Below are 19,373 nucleotides of genomic sequence, written 5' to 3' on the forward strand. Positions count from 1 at the left end.
TTGCGCCACGTAGACAGCCCTGCTTCACTCCCACCACCATCAGAACATATATTCAAAGCTATCAGCCCAAAGAAAAAAAAGAACCGCACCACCACCGGGTGGGCTCGAACCTCCAACCTTTCGGTTAACAGCCAATCGCGCTAGCCAATTGCGCCACGGAGACAGTCCTGCTCCGCTCTCGACCATCAGAACATATCTTCAAAGCTATCAGCACAAAGAAAAAAAAGCTGCGCACCCCCACCGGGTGGGCTCGAAACTCCAACCTTTCGGTTAACAGCCGATCGCGCTAGCCCATTGCGCCACGGGGACAGTCTTGCTCCACTCTCACCACCATCAGAACATATCTTGAAAGCTATCAGCGCAAAGAAAAAAAAGCGCCGCACCACCACCGGGTGGGCTCGAACCTCCAAACTTTCGGTTAACAGCCGATCGCGCTAGCAAATTGCGCCACGGAGACAGTTTTGCTCCACTCTCAACACCATCAGAACATATCTTCAAAGCTACAAGCGCAAAGAAAAAAAAAGCGCCACACCATCACCGGGTGGGCTCGAACCTCCAACCTTTCGGTTAACAGCCGATCGCGCAAGCCAATTGCGCCACGGAGACAGTCCTGCATCACTCTCACCACCGTCAAAACATTTATTCAGAGCTATCACCCCAAAGAAAAAAAAAGCGCCGCACCACCACCGGGTGGGCTCGAAACTCCAACCTTTTGGTTAACAGCCGATCGCGCTTGCCCATTGCGCCACGGGGACGGTCTTGCTCCACTCTCACCACCATCAGAACATATCTTCAAAGCTATCAGCCCAAAGAAAAAAAAGCGCCGCACCACCACCGGGTGGGCTCGAACTTTCAACCTTTCGGTTAACAGCTGATCGCACTCGCCAAGTGCGCCACGGAGGCAGTCGTGCTCCACTCTTACCACCATCAGAACATATCTTCAAAGCTATCAGCACAAAGAAAAAAAAGCGCCGCACCACCACCGGGTGGGCTCGAACCTCCAACCTTTCGGTTAACAGCCGATCGCGCTAGCCCATTGCGCCACGGAGATAGCCTTGCTCCACTCTCAACACCATCAGAACATATCTTCAAAACTATTAGCGCAAAGAAAAAAAGCGCCGCACCATCACCGGGTGGGCTCGAACCGCCAACCTTTCGGTTAAAAGCCGATCGCGCTATCCAATCGCGCCACGGAGACAGTCCTGCTCCACTTTCACCACCATCAGAACATATCTTCAAAGCTATTAGTGCAAAGAAAAAAGCAATACACCATTCCCGGGAGGGCTCGAAACTCCAACCCTTCGGTTTACAGCCGATCGCGCTAGCCCATCGCGCCACAAGGACAGTCTTCCTCCACTCTCACCACCATCAGAACATATCTTCAAAGCTATCAGCACAAAGAAAAAAAAAGCGCCGCACCACCACCGGGTGGGCTCGAACCTCCAACCTTTCGGTTAACAGCCGATTGCGCAAGCCAATTGCGCCATGGAGACAGTCCTGCTCCACTCTCACCACCATCAGAACATATCTTCAAAGCTATCAGCCCAAAGAAAAAAAGCACCGCACCACCACCGGGTGGGCTCGAACTTCCAACCTTTCGGTTAACAGCCAATCGCGCTAGCCAATTGCGCCACGGAGACAGTCCTGCTTCACTCTCACCACCATCAGAACATATTGCTACCTGTAGGCTGCCACAAACCATAGTGCGAATGCGCGTGTGCGCCCGACGAAGAAGATGAGGCTCGCTGGCTGCTCGAGCTCGGAGCGAGACTGGCCAGTGCTGCAACCGCTCTTGCAAATATATTTTTCGAATATATTCGCAATACTTTGTCTCGTTACTCACGTAACATATTTGGTGGAGGTGGAACGATCCCCGTCCTCACCACGCAGCTCCGCAGTGGCCGCATCCTCCAGCTTCCCGCCATGGCTTCCAGTGACAACGCGTCCGCTTCATCATCTGCGGCTTCTCCGACAACCTTTGTCGCCGTCCAAACACCACGTGATCCCGGGACATTTTCTGCGCAACCTGGCCTCGACGTCGACAAATGGCTTCGCCTTTATGAACGGGTCAGTCAAACTCACCGTTGGGACCCTACCATGATGCTCGCTAATGTTCTCTTCTACTTGGACGGAACCCCGCGTGTCTGGTACGAGACAAATGAGTCCGAACTCACCAGCTGGGACACGTTCAAGGAGAAGCTACGTGACATCTTTGGGGACCCGACCGGTCGCCACGCAGCTGCACGACAGGAGCTGGCTACCCGTGTCCAGTCGCCAACTGAATCGTATGTGTCATACATCCAAGAAGTTCTCGCTCTTTGCCGAAAAGTGGACGAGGCGATGTCTGAGGCTGAAAAGGTTGGACACGTTTTGAAGGGGATCGCGGACGACGCCTTCAATTTGCTGGTGTACACTAACGTCTCGACCATCGACCGTGTAATTCAAGAATGCCGCCGTTTCGAAACAGCAAAAAGCCGTCGGGTGCGCCCTCCTTTTTCTCGGTTGCCAAACACGGCGGCTACGTCCACCTGCTCCGATTCTACCGTCACACCGCCCTTTGAGCAGAGTGTAACGCGTATCGTTCGACGGGAACTTGAAGCAGCAAGTCCAGCGCCGCTTCAGCCCACTTCTTTCGAACATACGATACCGACAACCCCCGCGATCTCCGTTATTCAGGCGGTCGTACGACAAGAATTCGCCAACCGCGGGTTCCCTGATGCTTGCCCCATCTCTTGCCCCTCCTCCAGACCAATTCCCATTAATGCACCTCGACGTGACCCATTTGTTGCTCCACGATCTCGCAACCCGGCGGAATGGCGAACTCCTGACGACAAACCGATCTGCTTCCGGTGCCACCGCGTTGGACATGTCTCCCGCTACTGCCGTGCCTCCTGGACGCCGCCACATAGGAGCCAGTTTTTCGCACCTTATAGCCCATATGAAGCTCTTCGCCGGTATTCGTCCAGCCGTACCGCCCCTGCTTTCGACACGTCTAACAGCCGCCTTCCTGCTCGTTCTCCGTCCCCTCAACGCCGTCGTTCCCCGTCGCCCCAGCCACGCCGCCATCACTCGCCGCCTAACTTTTCATCGTACCCGACGGAAAACTAGACAGTGCAGCCCCTGGAGGTAGTGCTGCATCATCCCTGTCTGAACCAAACCCTCCATTGACGCTTCATACGAACAAAAATCTTGTCGATGTACACGTGGACGGTATTTCTCTGTCGGCACTAGTCGATACTGGCGCTCATGTATCCATAATCAGCGTTCATCTTTGTCGCCGCTTAAGAAAAGTACTCACGCCCCCTGCTACCGAAGCTGTACGTGTGGCCGATGGCGGCACTGTTCCTGTCATTGGCATGTGTACGGCTCGCATACGCATCGCCGACCGTTACATCCCTGTTCTATTCACGGTGCTCCAGAACTGTCCTCATGACCTCATCTTAGGGATGGACTTCCTGTCGACCCATTCTGCTCTGATCGACTGTTCCGCTGGTACTCTTTGCTTAGACCTTCCTCTTCAGCCGGATATTCACCCTGAACCTCAACACGGCCTTTCTGCCACAGACTTCCTCCGCTTACCGCCTAAAGCCCTCACATTCACCGAATTCGCCACGACCTCACCCGTATTGGATGGGAATTACATCGTCACGCCGATTCCTGATGTCCTACTGGCACGTGACGTCACCGTCCCTCACTGCATCGTAACTGTAGCCTCCAACCGGACCCGTCTACCCGTCATAAATTTCGGCTTCACAAAGCAAGTCCTCCCTGAAGGCATCCTAATTGCCACGTTGCGGTCCTTAGCCGATGATCACGTCACCACTTTCGCAGCCGACGCATGCCCCAATTTTCCTTGTCGCCCACTCGATGCCACATGCCTCGACATGTCAATACGTCCCATGATCGACCCTGACCTTCCCCCAGCGCAATCAGCCGCTCTCGCACGCCTTCTAGCTTCCTACCGTGACATCTTCGACCTTGACGACCGCCCACTCGGCCAAACTTCTCTTGTAAAGCACCGCATCAACACCGGTGATGCTGCTCCCATTCACCGTCGACCGTATCGCGTGTCCGCGTCGGAGCGCCAGATTATTCAAGCTGAAGTGAATAAGATGTTAACTAAAGGCATTATTGAGCCCTCATCAAGCCCATGGGCGTCACCCGTCGTCCTGGTTAAAAAGAAGGACAACACATGGCGTTTTTGCATCGATTACCGGCATCTAAATCGAATCACCAAAAAGGACGTGTATCCTTTACCACGTATTGATGACGCCCTCGATTGTCTCCACGGCGCACGCTACTTTTCATCCATCGACCTTCGTTCTGGTTATTGGCAGATTGCCGTAGACGAGAAAGACCAAGAAAAGACCGCCTTCATCACTCCAGATGGCCTATACCAATTCAAGGTTATGCCCTTCGGCCTATGCAATGCCCCCGCCACGTTCGAACGTATGATGGACTCTCTGCTACACGGGTTCAAATGGTCAACATGCCTGTGTTACCTAGACGACGTCCTCGTATTTGCACCTACGTTTGAGACCCACCTTGAGCGTCTGTCGGCCATTCTCGACGTCTTCCGCAAAGCTGGCCTCCAGTTGAACTCCTCGAAGTGTCACTTCGGCCGCCGACAGATTACCGTGCTGGGCCACCTTGTCGATGCTTCTGGTGTGAGACCGGACCCTGAGAAAATTCGTGCCGTCACGAATTTCCCAGTACCCCAATCCGCCAAAGATGTCCGGAGCTTTGTGGGACTTTGCTCCTACTTTAGGCGGTTCGTGAAAGATTTTGCGGCAATCGCCCAACCACTTACCGATCTTTTGAAGAAAGGCGTTCCATTTTCGTGGGGGTCCACTCAAGCTGCCGCCTTCTCTCACCTCATAACACTTTTGACGACGCCCCCTATCCTCGCCCACTTTGACCCATCTGCCCGAACTGAGGTCCGAACTGATGCCAGTGGTCACGGTATCGGAGCCGTTCTCGCCCAATGCCAACAGGGACACGACCGCGTTATCGCGTATGCTAGCCGCCTCCTTACACCTGCAGAGCGTAACTATTCGATCACAGAGCGAGAATGCCTTGCTCTTGTCTGGGCGGTCTCAAAATTCCGTCCATATTTATATGGCACTCACTTTTCCGTCGTCACCGACCACCACGCGCTCTGCTGGCTTTCATCCTTAAGAGATCCTACAGGTCGACTTGGTCGCTGGGCTCTGCGACTGCAAGAATACACCTTTTCTGTGATATACAAGTCTGGACGCCTGCACCAGGACGCCGATTGCCTTTCTCGCTATCCAGTTGACCCATCGGCCACCATACCTGACAACGACGCCTGCGTGTGCTCCGTTTCTCAACTGAACCACATAGCCGACGAGCAACGCCGTGATGCAGCCCTACGAGCTATCATTGAGCGCCTCGACTCCTCCCCATCGAACCGATCCTATCGCTCGTTCGTACTCCAGAATGGCACATTATACCGGCATAACTTCCATCCAGACGGCCCATCTCTGCTGCTTGCCATACCCAAACACCTCCGCTTGGCTGTACTCCACGAACTTCATGACGTTCCTACTGCCGGTCACCTGGGTGTGTCCCGCACATACGACCGGATTCGCCGTCGCTTCTATTGGCCAGGTCTGGCACGGTCCGTCAGAAGATACGTCGCGGCGTGTGAGGAATGTCAGCGCCGCAAAACACCATCGACGCTTCCGGCTGGGCGCCTTCAACCACTCGATATTTCTACTGAACCTTTCTTTCGCGTCGGCTTGGACTTACTCGGCCCTTTTCCTCTGTCTTCTGCTGGCAACAGGTGGATAGCTGTGGCCACAGACTACGCCACACGCTACGCAATCACACGCGCCCTTCCAACAAGTTGCGCCACTGACGTCGCCGATTTTCTTCTACACGACGTGATCTTGCAACATGGTGCTCCACGCCAGCTGCTCACGGACCGAGGCCGCACATTTCTATCGAAAGTCATAGCGGACATTCTACGCTCTTGTGCAACACGCCACAAGCTCACTACGTCGTACCATCCGCAAACAAATGGCCTCACAGAACGCCTGAACCGAACCCTAACTGACATGCTTGCAAAGTACGTTTCCTCAGATCACTCTGACTGGGACATCGCTTTACCATACGTGACATTTGCCTACAATTCTTCGCGCCACGACACGGCTGGTTACTCCCCTTTTTTCTTGCTGTTCGGCCGCGAACCCACATTACCCCTCGATACGACGATTCCGTTACCAGCAGCTCCAACTTCACAATATGCTCTGGACGCCATCAGCCGGGCCGCCCACGCACGCGAAACCGCTCGTGCTCGCCTTCTGACCTCCCAAGCAAACCAACGGCGTCGGTACGACCAACGACACCGCGATGTGCACTTTTCGCCCGGTTCGTTGGTTCTGCTGTGGTCTCCGACCAGGCACGTTGGCCTGTCTGACAAGCTGCTCTCTCGGTACACAGGGCCCTACAGAGTGCTTCGTGAGGTGACTCCCGTCACTTATGAAATCACTCCTGCTGCCTCGCCGTCTTCATCCACCCCTAGGGCCAACGACATCGTACACGTCGCACGCCTGAAGCAGTACCACTCGCCCAATGATCTTGACATCTAGATGCGCCGAGACGGCGCCTTTGCCGACGGGGGTTATGCTACCTGTAGGCTGCCACAAACCATAGTGCGAATGCGCGTGTGCGCCCGACGAAGAAGATGAGGCTCGCTGGCTGCTCGAGCTCGGAGCGAGACTGGCCAGTGCTGCAACCGCTCTTGCAAATATATTTTTCGAATATATTCGCAATACTTTGTCTCGTTACTCACGTAACAATATCTTCAAAGCTATCAGCACAAAGAAAAAAAGCGCCACACCATCATCGGGTGGGCTCGAACCTCCAACCTTTCGGTTAACAGCCGATCGCGCAAGCCAATCGCGCCACGGAGACAGTCCTGCTCCACACTCACCACCGTCAAAACATTTATTCAGAGCTATCACCCCAAAGAAAAAAAAAGCGCCGCACCACCACCGGGTGGGCTCGAACCTCCAACCTTTCAGTTAACAGCCGATCGCGCTAGCCGATTGCGCCACGGAGACAGTCTTGCTCCACTCTCACCACCATCAGAACATATCTTCAAAGCTATCAGCACAAAGAAAAAAAAGCGCCGCACCCCCGCCGGGTGGGCTCGAAACTCCAACCTTTCGGTTAACAGCCGATCGCGCTAGCCAATTGCGCCATGGAGACAGTCCTGCTCCACTCTCACCACCATCAGAACATATCCTCAAAGCTATTACCACAAAAAAAGCAACACACCACTCCTGGGAGGGCTCGAAACTCCAACCTTTCGGTTAACAGCCGATCGCGCTAGCCAATTGCGCCACGGAGACAGCCTTGCTCCACTCTCAACACCATCAGAACATATCTTCAAAGCTATTAGCGCAAAGAAAAAAAGCGCCGCGCCACCACCGGGTGGGCTCGAACCTCCAACCTTTCGGTTAACAGCCGATCGCGCTAGCCGCCAATTGCGCCACGGAGACAGTCCTGCTTCATTTTCACCACCATCAGAACATATCTTCAAAGCTAATAGTGCAAAGAAAAAAGCAACACACCACACCCGGGAGGGCTCGAAACTCCAAACTTTCGGTTAACAGCCGATCGCGCTAGCCCAATGCGCCACGGGGACAGTCTCGCTCCACTCTCACCACCATCAGAACATATCTTCAAAGCTATCAGCACAAAAAAAAAGCGCCGCACCACCACCGGGTGGGCTCGAACCTCCAAGCTTTCGGTTAACAGCCGATCGCGCAAGCCAATTGCGCCACGGAGAGAGTCCTGCTTCACTGTCACCACCATCAGAACATATCTTCAAAGCTATCAGCCCAAAGAAAAAAAGCACCGTACCACAACCGGGTGGGCTCGAACCTCCAACCTCTCGGTTAACAGCCAATCGCGCTAGCCAATTGCGCCACGGAGACAGTCCTGCTCCACTCTCACCACCCTCATAACATATCTTCAAATCTATCAGCACAAAGAAAAAAAAAGCGCCACACCATCACCGGGTGGGCTCGAACCTCCAACCTTTCGGTTAACACCCGATCGCGCAAGCCAATTGCGCCACGGAGACAGTCCTGCTCCACTCTCACCACCGTCAAAACATTTATTCAGAGCTATCACCCCAAAGAAAAAAAAGTGCTGCACCACCACCGGGAGGGCTCGAAACTCCAACCTTTCGGTTAACAGCCGATCGCGCTAGTCCATTGCGCCACGGACACAGTCTTGCTCCACTCTCACCACCATCAGAACATAACTTCAAAGCTATCAGCGCAAAGAAAAAAAAGCGCCGCACCACCACCGGGTGGGCTCGAACCTCCAACCTTTCGGTTAACAGCCGATCGCGCTAGCCCATTGCGCCACGGGGACAGTCTTGCTCCACTCTCACCACCATCAGAACATATCTTTAAAGCTATCAGCGCAAAGAAAAAAAAGCGCCGCACCACCACCGGGTGGGCTCGAACCTCCAACCTTTCGGTTAACAGCCGATCGCGCAAGCCAATTGCGCCACGGAGACAGTCCTGCTCCACTCTCACCACCGTCAAAACATTTATTCAGAGCTATCACCCCAAAGAATAAAAAGCGCCGCACCACCACCGGGAGGGCTCGAACCTCCAACCTTTCGGTTAACAGCCGATCGCGCAAGCCAATTGCGCCACGGAGACAGTCCTGCTCCACACTCACCACCGTCAAAACATTTATTCAGAGCTATCACCCCAAAGAAAAAAAAGCGCTTACCACCACCGGGTGGGCTCGAACCTCCAACCTTTCAGTTAACAGCCGATCGCGCTAGCCGATTGCGCCACGGAGACAGTTCGCTCCACTCTCACCACCATCAGAACATATCTTCAAAGCTATCAGCGCAAAGAAAAAAAGCGCCGCACCACCACCGGGTGGGCTCGAACCTCCAACCTTTCGGTTAACAGCCGATCGCGCAAGCCAATTGCGCCACGGAGACAGTCCTGCTTCACTCCCACCACCATCAGAACATATATTCAAAGCTATCAGCCCAAAGAAAAAAAAGAACCGCACCACCACCGGGTGGGCTCGAACCTCCAACCTTTCGGTTAACAGCCAATCGCGCTAGCCAATTGCGCCACGGAGACAGTCCTGCTCCACTCTCGACCATCAGAACATATCTTCAAAGCTATCAGCACAAAGAAAAAAAAGCGCCGCACCCCCACCGGGTGGGCTCGAAACTCCAACCTTTCGGTTAACAGCCGATTGCGCTAGCCAATTGCGCCGTGGAGACAGTCCTGCTCCACTCTCACCACCATCAGAACAAATCCTCAAAGCTATTACCACAAAAAAAGCAACACACCACTCCTGGGAGGGCTCGAAACTCCAACCTTTCGGTTAACAGCCGATCGCGCTAGCCCATTGTACCACGGAGACAGCCTTGCTCCACTCTCAACACCATCAGAACATATCTTCAAAGCTATTAGCGCAAAGAAAAAAAGCGCCACGCCACCACCGGGTGGGCTCGAACCTCCAACCTTTCGGTTAACAGCCGATCGCGCTAGCCGCCAATTGCGCCACGGAGACAGTCCTGCTTCATTTTCACCACCATCAGAACATATCTTCAAAGCTAATAGTGCAAAGAAAAAAGCAACACACCACTCCCGGGAAGGCTCGAAACTCCAAACTTTCGGTTAACAGCCGATCGCGCTAGCCCAATGCGCCACGGGGACAGTCCTGCTCCACTCTCACCACCCTCATAACATATCTTCAAATCTATCAGCACAAAGAAAAAAAAGCGCCACACCATCACCGGGTGGGCTCGAACCTCCAACCTTTCGGTTAACAGCCGATCGCGCAAGCCAATTGCGCCACGGAGACAGTCCTGCTCCACTCTCACCACCGTCAAAACATTTATTCAGAGCTATCACCCCAAAGAATAAAAAGCGCCGCACCACCACCGGGAGGGCTCGAAACTTCAACCATTCGGTTAACAGCCGATCGCGCTAGTCGATTGCGCCACGGACACAGTCTTGCTCCACTCTCACCACCATCAGAACATATCTCCAAAGCTATAAGCGCAAAGAAAAAAAAAGCGCCGCACCACCACCGGGTGGGCTCGAACCTCCAACCTTTCGGTTAACAGCCGATCGCGCTAGCCCATTGCGCCACGGGGACAGTCTTGCTCCACTCTCACCACCATCAGAACATATCTTCAAAGCTATCAGCGCAAAGAAAAAAAAGCGCTGCACCACCACCGGGTGGGCTCGAACTTTCAACCTTTCGGTTAACAGCTGATCGCACTCGCCAATTGCGCCACGGAGGCAGTCGTGCTCCACTCTTACCACAATCAGAACATATTTTCAAAGCTATCAGCACAAAGAAAAAGAAAGCGCCGCACCACCACCGAGTGGGCTCGAACCTCCAACCTTTCGGTTAACAGCCGATCGCGCTAGCCCATTGCGCAACGGAGATAGCCTTGCTCCACTCTCACCACCCTCATAACATATCTTCAAATCTATCAGCACAAAGAAAAAAAAGCGCCACACCATCACCGGCTGGGCTCGAACCTCCAACCTTTCGGTTAACAGCCGATCGCGCAAGCCAATTGCGCCACGGAGACAGTCCTGCTCCACTCTCACCACCGTCAAAACATTTATTCAGAGCTATCACCCCAAAGAAAAAAAAGCGCCGCACCACCACCGGGAACGCTCGAACCTCCAACCTTTCGGTTAACAGCCGATCGCGCTAGTCCATTGCGCCACGGAGACAGTCCTGCTCCACTCTCAACACCGTCAAAACATTTATTCAGAGCTATCACCCCAAAGAAAAAAAAGCGCCGCACCACCACCGGGAGGGCTCGAAACTCCAACCTTTCGGTTAACAGCCGATCGCGCTAGTCCATTGCGCCACGGACACAGTCTTGCTCCACTCTCACCACCATCAGAACATATCTTCAAAGCTATCAGCGCAAAGAAAAAAAAGCGCCGCACCACCACCGAGTGGGCTCGAACCTCCAACCTTTCGGTTAACAGCCGATCGCGCTAGCCCACTGCGCCACGGGGACAGTCTTGCTCCACTCTCACCACCATCAGAACATATCTTGAAAGCTATCAGCGCAAAGAAAAAAAAGCGCCGCACCACCACCGGGTGGGCTCGAACCTCCAAACTTTCGGTTAACAGCCGATCGCGCTAGCAAATTGCGCCACGGAGACAGTTTTGCTCCACTCTCAACACCATCAGAACATATCTTCAAAGCTACAAGCGCAAAGAAAAAAAAGCGCCACACCATCACCGGGTGGGCTCGAACCTCCAACCTTTCGGTTAACAGCCGATCGCGCAAGCCAATTGCGCCACGGAGACAGTCCTGCTCCACTCTCACCACCGTCAAAACATTTATTCAGAGCTATCACCCCAAAGAAAAAAAAAAGCGCCGCACCACCACCGGGTGGGCTCGAAACTCCAACCTTTTGGTTAACAGCCGATCGCGCTTGCCCATTGCGCCACGGGGACGGTCTTGCTCCACTCTCACCACCATCAGAACATATCTTCAAAGCTATCAGCCCAAAGAAAAAAAGGCGCCGCACCACCACCGGGTGGGCTCGAAACTCCAACCTTTTGGTTAACAGCCGATCGCGCTTGCCCATTGCGCCACGGGGACGGTCTTGCTCCACTATCACCACCATCAGAACATATCTTCAAAGCTATCAGCCCAAAGAAAAAAAAGCGCCGCACCACCACCGGGTGGGCTCGAACTTTCAACCTTTCGGTTACAGCTGATCGCACTCGCCAATTGCGCCACGGAGGCAGTCGTGCTCCACTCTTACCACCATCAGAACATATCTTCAAAGCTATCAGCACAAAGAAAAAAAAAGCGCCGCACCACCACCGGGTGGGCTCGAACCTCCAACCTTTCGGTTAACGGCCGATCGCGCTATCCCATTGCGCCACGGAGATAGCCTTGCTCCACTCTCAACACCATCAGAACATATCTTCAAAGCTATTAGCGCAAAACAAAAAGCGCCGCACCATCACCGGGTGGGCTCGAACCTCCAACCTTTCGGTTAAAAGCCGATCGCGCTAGCCAATCGCGCCACGGAGACAGTCCTGCTCCACTTTCACCACCATCAGAACATATCTTCAAAGCTATTAGTGCAAAGAAAAAAAGCAACACCATTCCCGGGAGGGCTCGAAACTCCAACCCTTCGGTTTACAGCCGATCGCGCTAGCCCATTGCGCCACGAGGACAGTCTTGCTCCACTCTCACCACCATCAGAACATATCTTCAAAGCTATCAGCACAAAGAAAAAAAAAGCGCCGCACCACCACCGGGTGGGCTCGAACCTCCAACCTTTCGGTTAACAGCCGATTGCGCAAGCCAATTGCGCCATGGAGACAGTCCTGCTCCACTCTCACCACCATCAGAACATATCTTCAAAGCTATCAGCCCCAAAAAAAAGCACCGCACCACCACCGGGTGGGCTCGAACTTCCAACCTTTCGGTTAACAGCCAATCGCGCTAGCCAATTGCGCCACGGAGACAGTCCTGCTTCACTCTCACCACCATCAGAACATATCTTCAAAGCTATCAGCACAAAGAAAAAAGCGCCACACCATCATCGGGTGGGCTCGAACCTCCAACCTTTCGGTTAACAGCCGATCGCGCAAGCCAATTGCGCCACGGAGACAGTCCTGCTCCACACTCACCACCGTCAAAACATTTATTCAGAGCTATCACCCCAAAGAAAAAAAAGCGCCGCCCCACCACCGGGTGGGCTCGAACCTCCAACCTTTTAGTTAACAGCCGATCGCGCTAGCCGATTGCGCCACGGAGACAGTTCGCTCCACTCTCACCACCATCAGAACATATCTTCAAAGCTATCAGCGCAAAGAAAAAAAGCGCCGCACCACCACCGGGTGGGCTCGAACCTCCAACCTTTCGGTTAACAGCCGATCGCGCAAGCCAATTGCGCCACGTAGACAGCCCTGCTTCACTCCCACCACCATCAGAACATATATTCAAAGCTATCAGCCCAAAGAAAAAAAAGAACCGCACCACCACCGGGTGGGCTCGAACCTCCAACCTTTCGGTTAACAGCCAATCGCGCTAGCCAATTGCGCCACGGAGACAGTCCTGCTCCGCTCTCGACCATCAGAACATATCTTCAAAGCTATCAGCACAAAGAAAAAAAAGCGCCGCACCCCCACCGGGTGGGCTCGAAACTCCAACCTTTCGGTTAACAGCCGATCGCGCTAGCCAATTGCGCCATGGAGACAGTCCTGCTCCACTCTCACTACCATCAGAACATATCCTCAAAGCTATTACCACAAAAAAAGCAACACACCACTCCTGGGAGGGCTCGAAACTCCAACCTTTCGGTTAACAGCCGATCGCGCTAGCCCATTGCGCCACGGAGACAGCCTTGCTCCACTCTCAACACCATCAGAACATATCTTCAAAGCTATTAGCGCAAAGAAAAAAAGCGCCGCGCCACCACCGGGTAGGCTCGAACCTCCAACCTTTCGGTTAACAGCCGATCGCGCAAGCCAATTGCGCCACGGAGACAGTCCTGCTCCACTCTCAACACCGTCAAAACATTTATTCAGAGCTATCACCCCAAAGAAAAAAAAGCGCCGCACCACCACCGGGAGGGCTCGAAACTCCAACCTTTCGGTTAACAGCCGATCGCGCTAGTCCATTGCGCCACGGACACAGTCTTGCTCCACTCTCACCACCATCAGAACATATCTTCAAAGCTATCAGCGCAAAGAAAAAAAAAGCGCCGCACCACCACCGAGTGGGCTCGAACCTCCAACCTTTCGGTTAACAGCCGATCGCGCTAGCCCATTGCGCCACGGGGACAGTCTTGCTCCACTCTCACCACCATCAGAACATATCTTGAAAGCTATCAGCGCAAAGAAAAAAAAGCGCCGCACCACCACCGGGTGGGCTCGAACCTCCAAACTTTCGGTTAACAGCCGATCGCGCTAGCAAATTGCGCCACGGAGACAGTTTTGCTCCACTCTCAACAACATCAGAACATATCTTCAAAGCTACAAGCGCAAAGAAAAAAAAAGCGCCACACCATCACCGGGTGGGCTCGAACCTCCAACCTTTCGGTTAACAGCCGATCGCGCAAGCCAATTGCGCCACGGAGACAGTCCTGCTCCACTCTCACCACCATCAGAACATATCTTCAAAGCTATCAGCCCAAAGAAAAAAAGCACCGCACCACCACCGGGTGGGCTCGAACTTCCAACCTTTCGGTTAACAGCCAATCGCGCTAGCCAATTGCGCCACGGAAACAGTCCTGCTTCACTCTCACCACCTTCAGAACATATCTTCAAAGCTATCAGCACAAAGAAAAAAAGCGCCACACCATCATCGGGTGGGCTCGAACCTCCAACCCTTCGGTTAACAGCCGATTGCGCATGCCAATTGCGCCACGGAGACAGTCCTGCTCCACACTCACCACCGTCAAAACATTTATTCAGAGCTATCAACCCAAAGAAAAAAAAGCGCCGCACCACCACCGGGTGGGCTCGAACCTCCAACCTTTCAGTTAACAGCCGATCGCGCTAGCCAATTGCGCCACGGAGACATATCGCTCCACTCTCACCACCATCAGAACATATCTTCAAAGCTATCAGCGCAAAGAAAAAAAAGCGCCGCACCACCACCGGGTGGGCTCGAACCTCCAACCTTTCGGTTAACAGCCGATCGCGCAAGCCAATTGCGCCACGGAGACAGTCCTGCTTCACTCCCACCACCATCAGAACATATATTCAAAGCTATCAGCCCAAAGAAAAAAAAGAACCGCACCACCACCGGGTGGGCTCGAACCTTCAACTTTTCGGTTAACAGCCAGTCACGCTAGCCAATTGCGCCACGGAGACAGTCCTGCTCCACTCTCGACTATCAGAACATATCTTCAAAGCTAACAGCACAAAGAAAAAAAAGCGCCGCACCACCACCGGGTGGGCTCGAAACTCCAACCTTTCGGTTAACAGCCGATCGCGCTAGCCAATTGCGCCATGGAGACAGTCCTGCTCCACTCTCACCACCATCAGAACATATCCTCAAAGCTATTACCACAAAAAAAAAGCAACACACCACTCCTGGGAGGGCTCCAAACTCCAACCTTTCGGTTAACAGCCGATCGCGCTAGCCCATAGCGCCACAGAGACAGCCTTGCTCCACCCTCAACACCATCAGAACATATCTTCAAAGCTATTAGCGCAAAGAAAAAAAGCGCCGCGCCAACACCGGGTGGGCTCGAACCTCCAACCTTTCGGTTGACAGCCGATCGTGCTAGCCAATTGCGCCACGGAGACAGTCCTGCTTCATTTTCATCACCATCAGAACATATCTTCGAAGCTAATAGTGCAAAGAAAAAAGCAACACACCACTCCCGGGAGGGCTCGAAACTCCAAACTTTCGGTTGACAGCCGATCGCGCTAGCCCAATGCGCCACGGGGACAGTCTTGCTCCACTCTCACCACCATCAGAACATATCTTCAAAGCTATCAGCACAAAAAAAAGCGCCGCACCACCACCGGGTGGGCTCGAACCTCCAAACTTTCGGTTAACAGCCGATAGCGCAAGCCAATTGCGCCACGGAGACAGTCCTGCTCCACTGTCACCACCATCAGAACATATCTTCAAAGCTATCAGCCCAAAGAAAAAAAGCACCGCACCACCACCGGGTGGGCTCGAACCTCCAACCTCTCGGTTAACAGTCAATCGCGCTAGCCAATTGCGCCACGGAGACAGTCCTGCTCCACTCTCACCACCATCAGAACATATCTTCAAAGCTATCAGCACAAAAAAAAGCGCCGCACCACCACCGGGTGGGCTCGAACCTCCAAACTTTCGGTTAACAGCCGATAGCGCAAGCCAATTGCGCCACGGAGACAGTCCTGCTCCACTGTCACCACCATCAGAACATATCTTCAAAGCTATCAGCGCAAAGAAAAAAAAGCGCCGCACCACCACCGGGTGGGCTCGAACCTCCAAACTTTCGGTTAACAGCCGATCGCGCCAGCAAATTGCGCCACGGAGACAGTTTTGCTCCACTCTCACCACCATCAGAACATAACTTCAAAGCTATCAGCGCAAAGAAAAAAAAGCGCCGCACCACCACCGGGTGGGCTCGAACCTCCAACCTTTCGGTTAACAGCCGATCGCGCTAGCCCATTGCGCCACGGGGACAGTCTTGCTCCACTCTCACCACCATCAGAACATATCTTTAAAGCTATCAGCGCAAAGAAAAAAAAGCGCCGCACCACCACCGGGTGGGCTCGAAGCTCCAACCTTTCGGTTAACAGCCGATCGCGCAAGCCAATTGCGCCACGGAGACAGTCCTGCTCCACTCTCACCACCGTCAAAACATTTATTCAGAGCTATCACCCCAAAGAATAAAAAGCGCCGCACCACCACCGGGAGGGCTCGAACCTCCAACCTTTCGGTTAACAGCCGATCGCGCAAGCCAATTGCGCCACGGAGACAGTCCTGCTCCACACTCACCACCGTCAAAACATTTATTCAGAGCTATCACCCCAAAGAAAAAAAAGCGCTTACCACCACCGGGTGGGCTCGAACCTCCAACCTTTCAGTTAACAGCCGATCGCGCTAGCCGATTGCGCCACGGAGACAGTTCGCTCCACTCTCACCACCATCAGAACATATCTTCAAAGCTATCAGCGCAAAGAAAAAAAGCGCCGCACCACCACCGGGTGGGCTCGAACCTCCAACCTTTCGGTTAACAGCCGATCGCGCAAGCCAATTGCGCCACGGAGACAGTCCTGCTTCACTCCCACCACCATCAGAACATATATTCAAAGCTATCAGCCCAAAGAAAAAAAAGAACCGCACCACCACCGGGTGGGCTCGAACCTCCAACCTTTCGGTTAACAGCCAATCGCGCTAGCCAATTGCGCCGTGGAGACAGTCCTGCTCCACTCTCACCACCATCAGAACATATCTTCAAAGCTATCAGCACAAAGAAAAAAAAGCGCCGCACCCCCACCGGGTGGGCTCGAAACTCCAACCTTTCGGTTAACAGCCGATTGCGCTAGCCAATTGCGCCGTGGAGACAGTCCTGCTCCACTCTCACCACCATCAGAACAAATCCTCAAAGCTATTACCACAAAAAAAGCAACACACCACTCCTGGGAGGGCTCGAAACTCCAACCTTTCGGTTAACAGCCGATCGCGCTAGCCCATTGCACCACGGAGACAGCCTTGCTCCACTCTCAACACCATCAGAACATATCTTCAAAGCTATTAGCGCAAAGAAAAAAAGCGCCACGCCACCACCGGGTGGGCTCGAACCTCCAACCTTTCGGTTAACAGCCGATCGCGCTAGCCGCCAATTGCGCCACGGAGACAGTCCTGCTTCATTTTCACCACCATCAGAACATATCTTCAAAGCTAATAGTGCAAAGAAAAAAGCAACACACCACTCCCGGGAAGGCTCGAAACTCCAAACTTTCGGTTAACAGCCGATCGCGCTAGCCCAATGCGCCACGGGGACAGTCCTGCTCCACTCTCACCACCCTCATAACATATCTTCAAATCTATCAGCACAAAGAAAAAAAAGCGCCACACCATCACCGGGTGGGCTCGAACCTCCAACCTTTCGGTTAACAGCCGATCGCGCAAGCCAATTGCGCCACGGAGACAGTCCTGCTCCACTCTCACCACCGTCAAAACATTTATTCAGAGCTATCACCCCAAAGAATAAAAAGCGCCGCACCACAACCGGGAGGGCTCGAAACTTCAACCATTCGGTTAACAGCCGATCGCGCTAGTCGATTGCGCCACGGACACAGTCTTGCTCCACTCTCACCACCATCAGAACATATCTCCAAAGCTATAAGCGCAAAGAAAAAAAAAGCGCCGCACCACCACCGGGTGGGCTCGAACCTCCAACCTTTCGGTTAACAGCCGATCGCGCTAGCCCATTGCGCCACGGGGACAGTCTTTCTCCACTCTCACCACCATCAGAACATATCTTCAAAGCTATCAGCGCAAAGAAAAAAAAGCGCTGCACCACCACCGGGTGGGCTCGAACTTTCAACCTTTCGGTTAACAGCTGATCGCACTCGCCAATTGCGCCACGGAGGCAGTCGTGCTCCACTCTTACCACAATCAGAACATATTTTCAAAGCTATCAGCACAAAGAAAAAGAAAGCGCCGCACCACCACCGAGTGGGCTCGAACCTCCAACCTTTCGGTTAACAGCCGATCGCGCTAGCCCATTGCGCAACGGAGATAGCCTTGCTCCACTCTCACCACCCTCATAACATATCTTCAAATCTATCAGCACAAAGAAAAAAAAGCGCCACACCATCACCGGCTGGGCTCGAACCTCCAACCTTTCGGTTAACAGCCGATCGCGCAAGCCAATTGCGCCACGGAGACAGTCCTGCTCCACTCTCACCACCGTCAAAACATTTATTCAGAGCTATCACCCCAAAGAAAAAAAAGCGCCGCACCACCACCGGGAACGCTCGAACCTCCAACCTTTCGGTTAACAGCCGATCGCGCTAGTCCATTGCGCCACGGAGACAGTCCTGCTCCACTCTCAACACCGTCAAAACATTTATTCAGAGCTATCACCCCAAAGAAAAAAAAGCGCCGCACCACCACCGGGAGGGCTCGAAACTCCAACCTTTCGGTTAACAGCCGATCGCGCTAGTCCATTGCGCCACGGACACAGTCTTGCTCCACTCTCACCACCATCAGAACATATCTTCAAAGCTATCAGCGCAAAGAAAAAAAAGCGCCGCACCACCACCGAGTGGGCTCGAACCTCCAACCTTTCGGTTAACAGCCGATCGCGCTAGCCCACTGCGCCACGGGGACAGTCTTGCTCCACTCTCACCACCATCAGAACATATCTTGAAAGCTATCAGCGCAAAGAAAAAAAAGCGCCGCACCACCACCGGGTGGGCTCGAACCTCCAAACTTTCGGTTAACAGCCGATCGCGCTAGCAAATTGCGCCACGGAGACAGTTTTGCTCCACTCTCAACACCATCAGAACATATCTTCAAAGCTACAAGCGCAAAGAAAAAAAAGCGCCACACCATCACCGGGTGGGCTCGAACCTCCAACCTTTCGGTTAACAGCCGATCGCGCAAGCCAATTGCGCCACGGAGACAGTCCTGCTCCACTCTCACCACCGTCAAAACATTTATTCAGAGCTATCACCCCAAAGAAAAAAAAAAGCGCCGCACCACCACCGGGTGGGCTCGAAACTCCAACCTTTTGGTTAACAGCCGATCGCGCTTGCCCATTGCGCCACGGGGACGGTCTTGCTCCACTCTCACCACCATCAGAACATATCTTCAAAGCTATCAGCCCAAA

The sequence above is a fragment of the Rhipicephalus microplus genome, chromosome 4, assembly GCF_043290135.1.
Source record: "Rhipicephalus microplus isolate Deutch F79 chromosome 4, USDA_Rmic, whole genome shotgun sequence".
In the NCBI taxonomy this organism is placed as follows: Eukaryota; Metazoa; Arthropoda; class Arachnida; order Ixodida; family Ixodidae; genus Rhipicephalus; species Rhipicephalus microplus.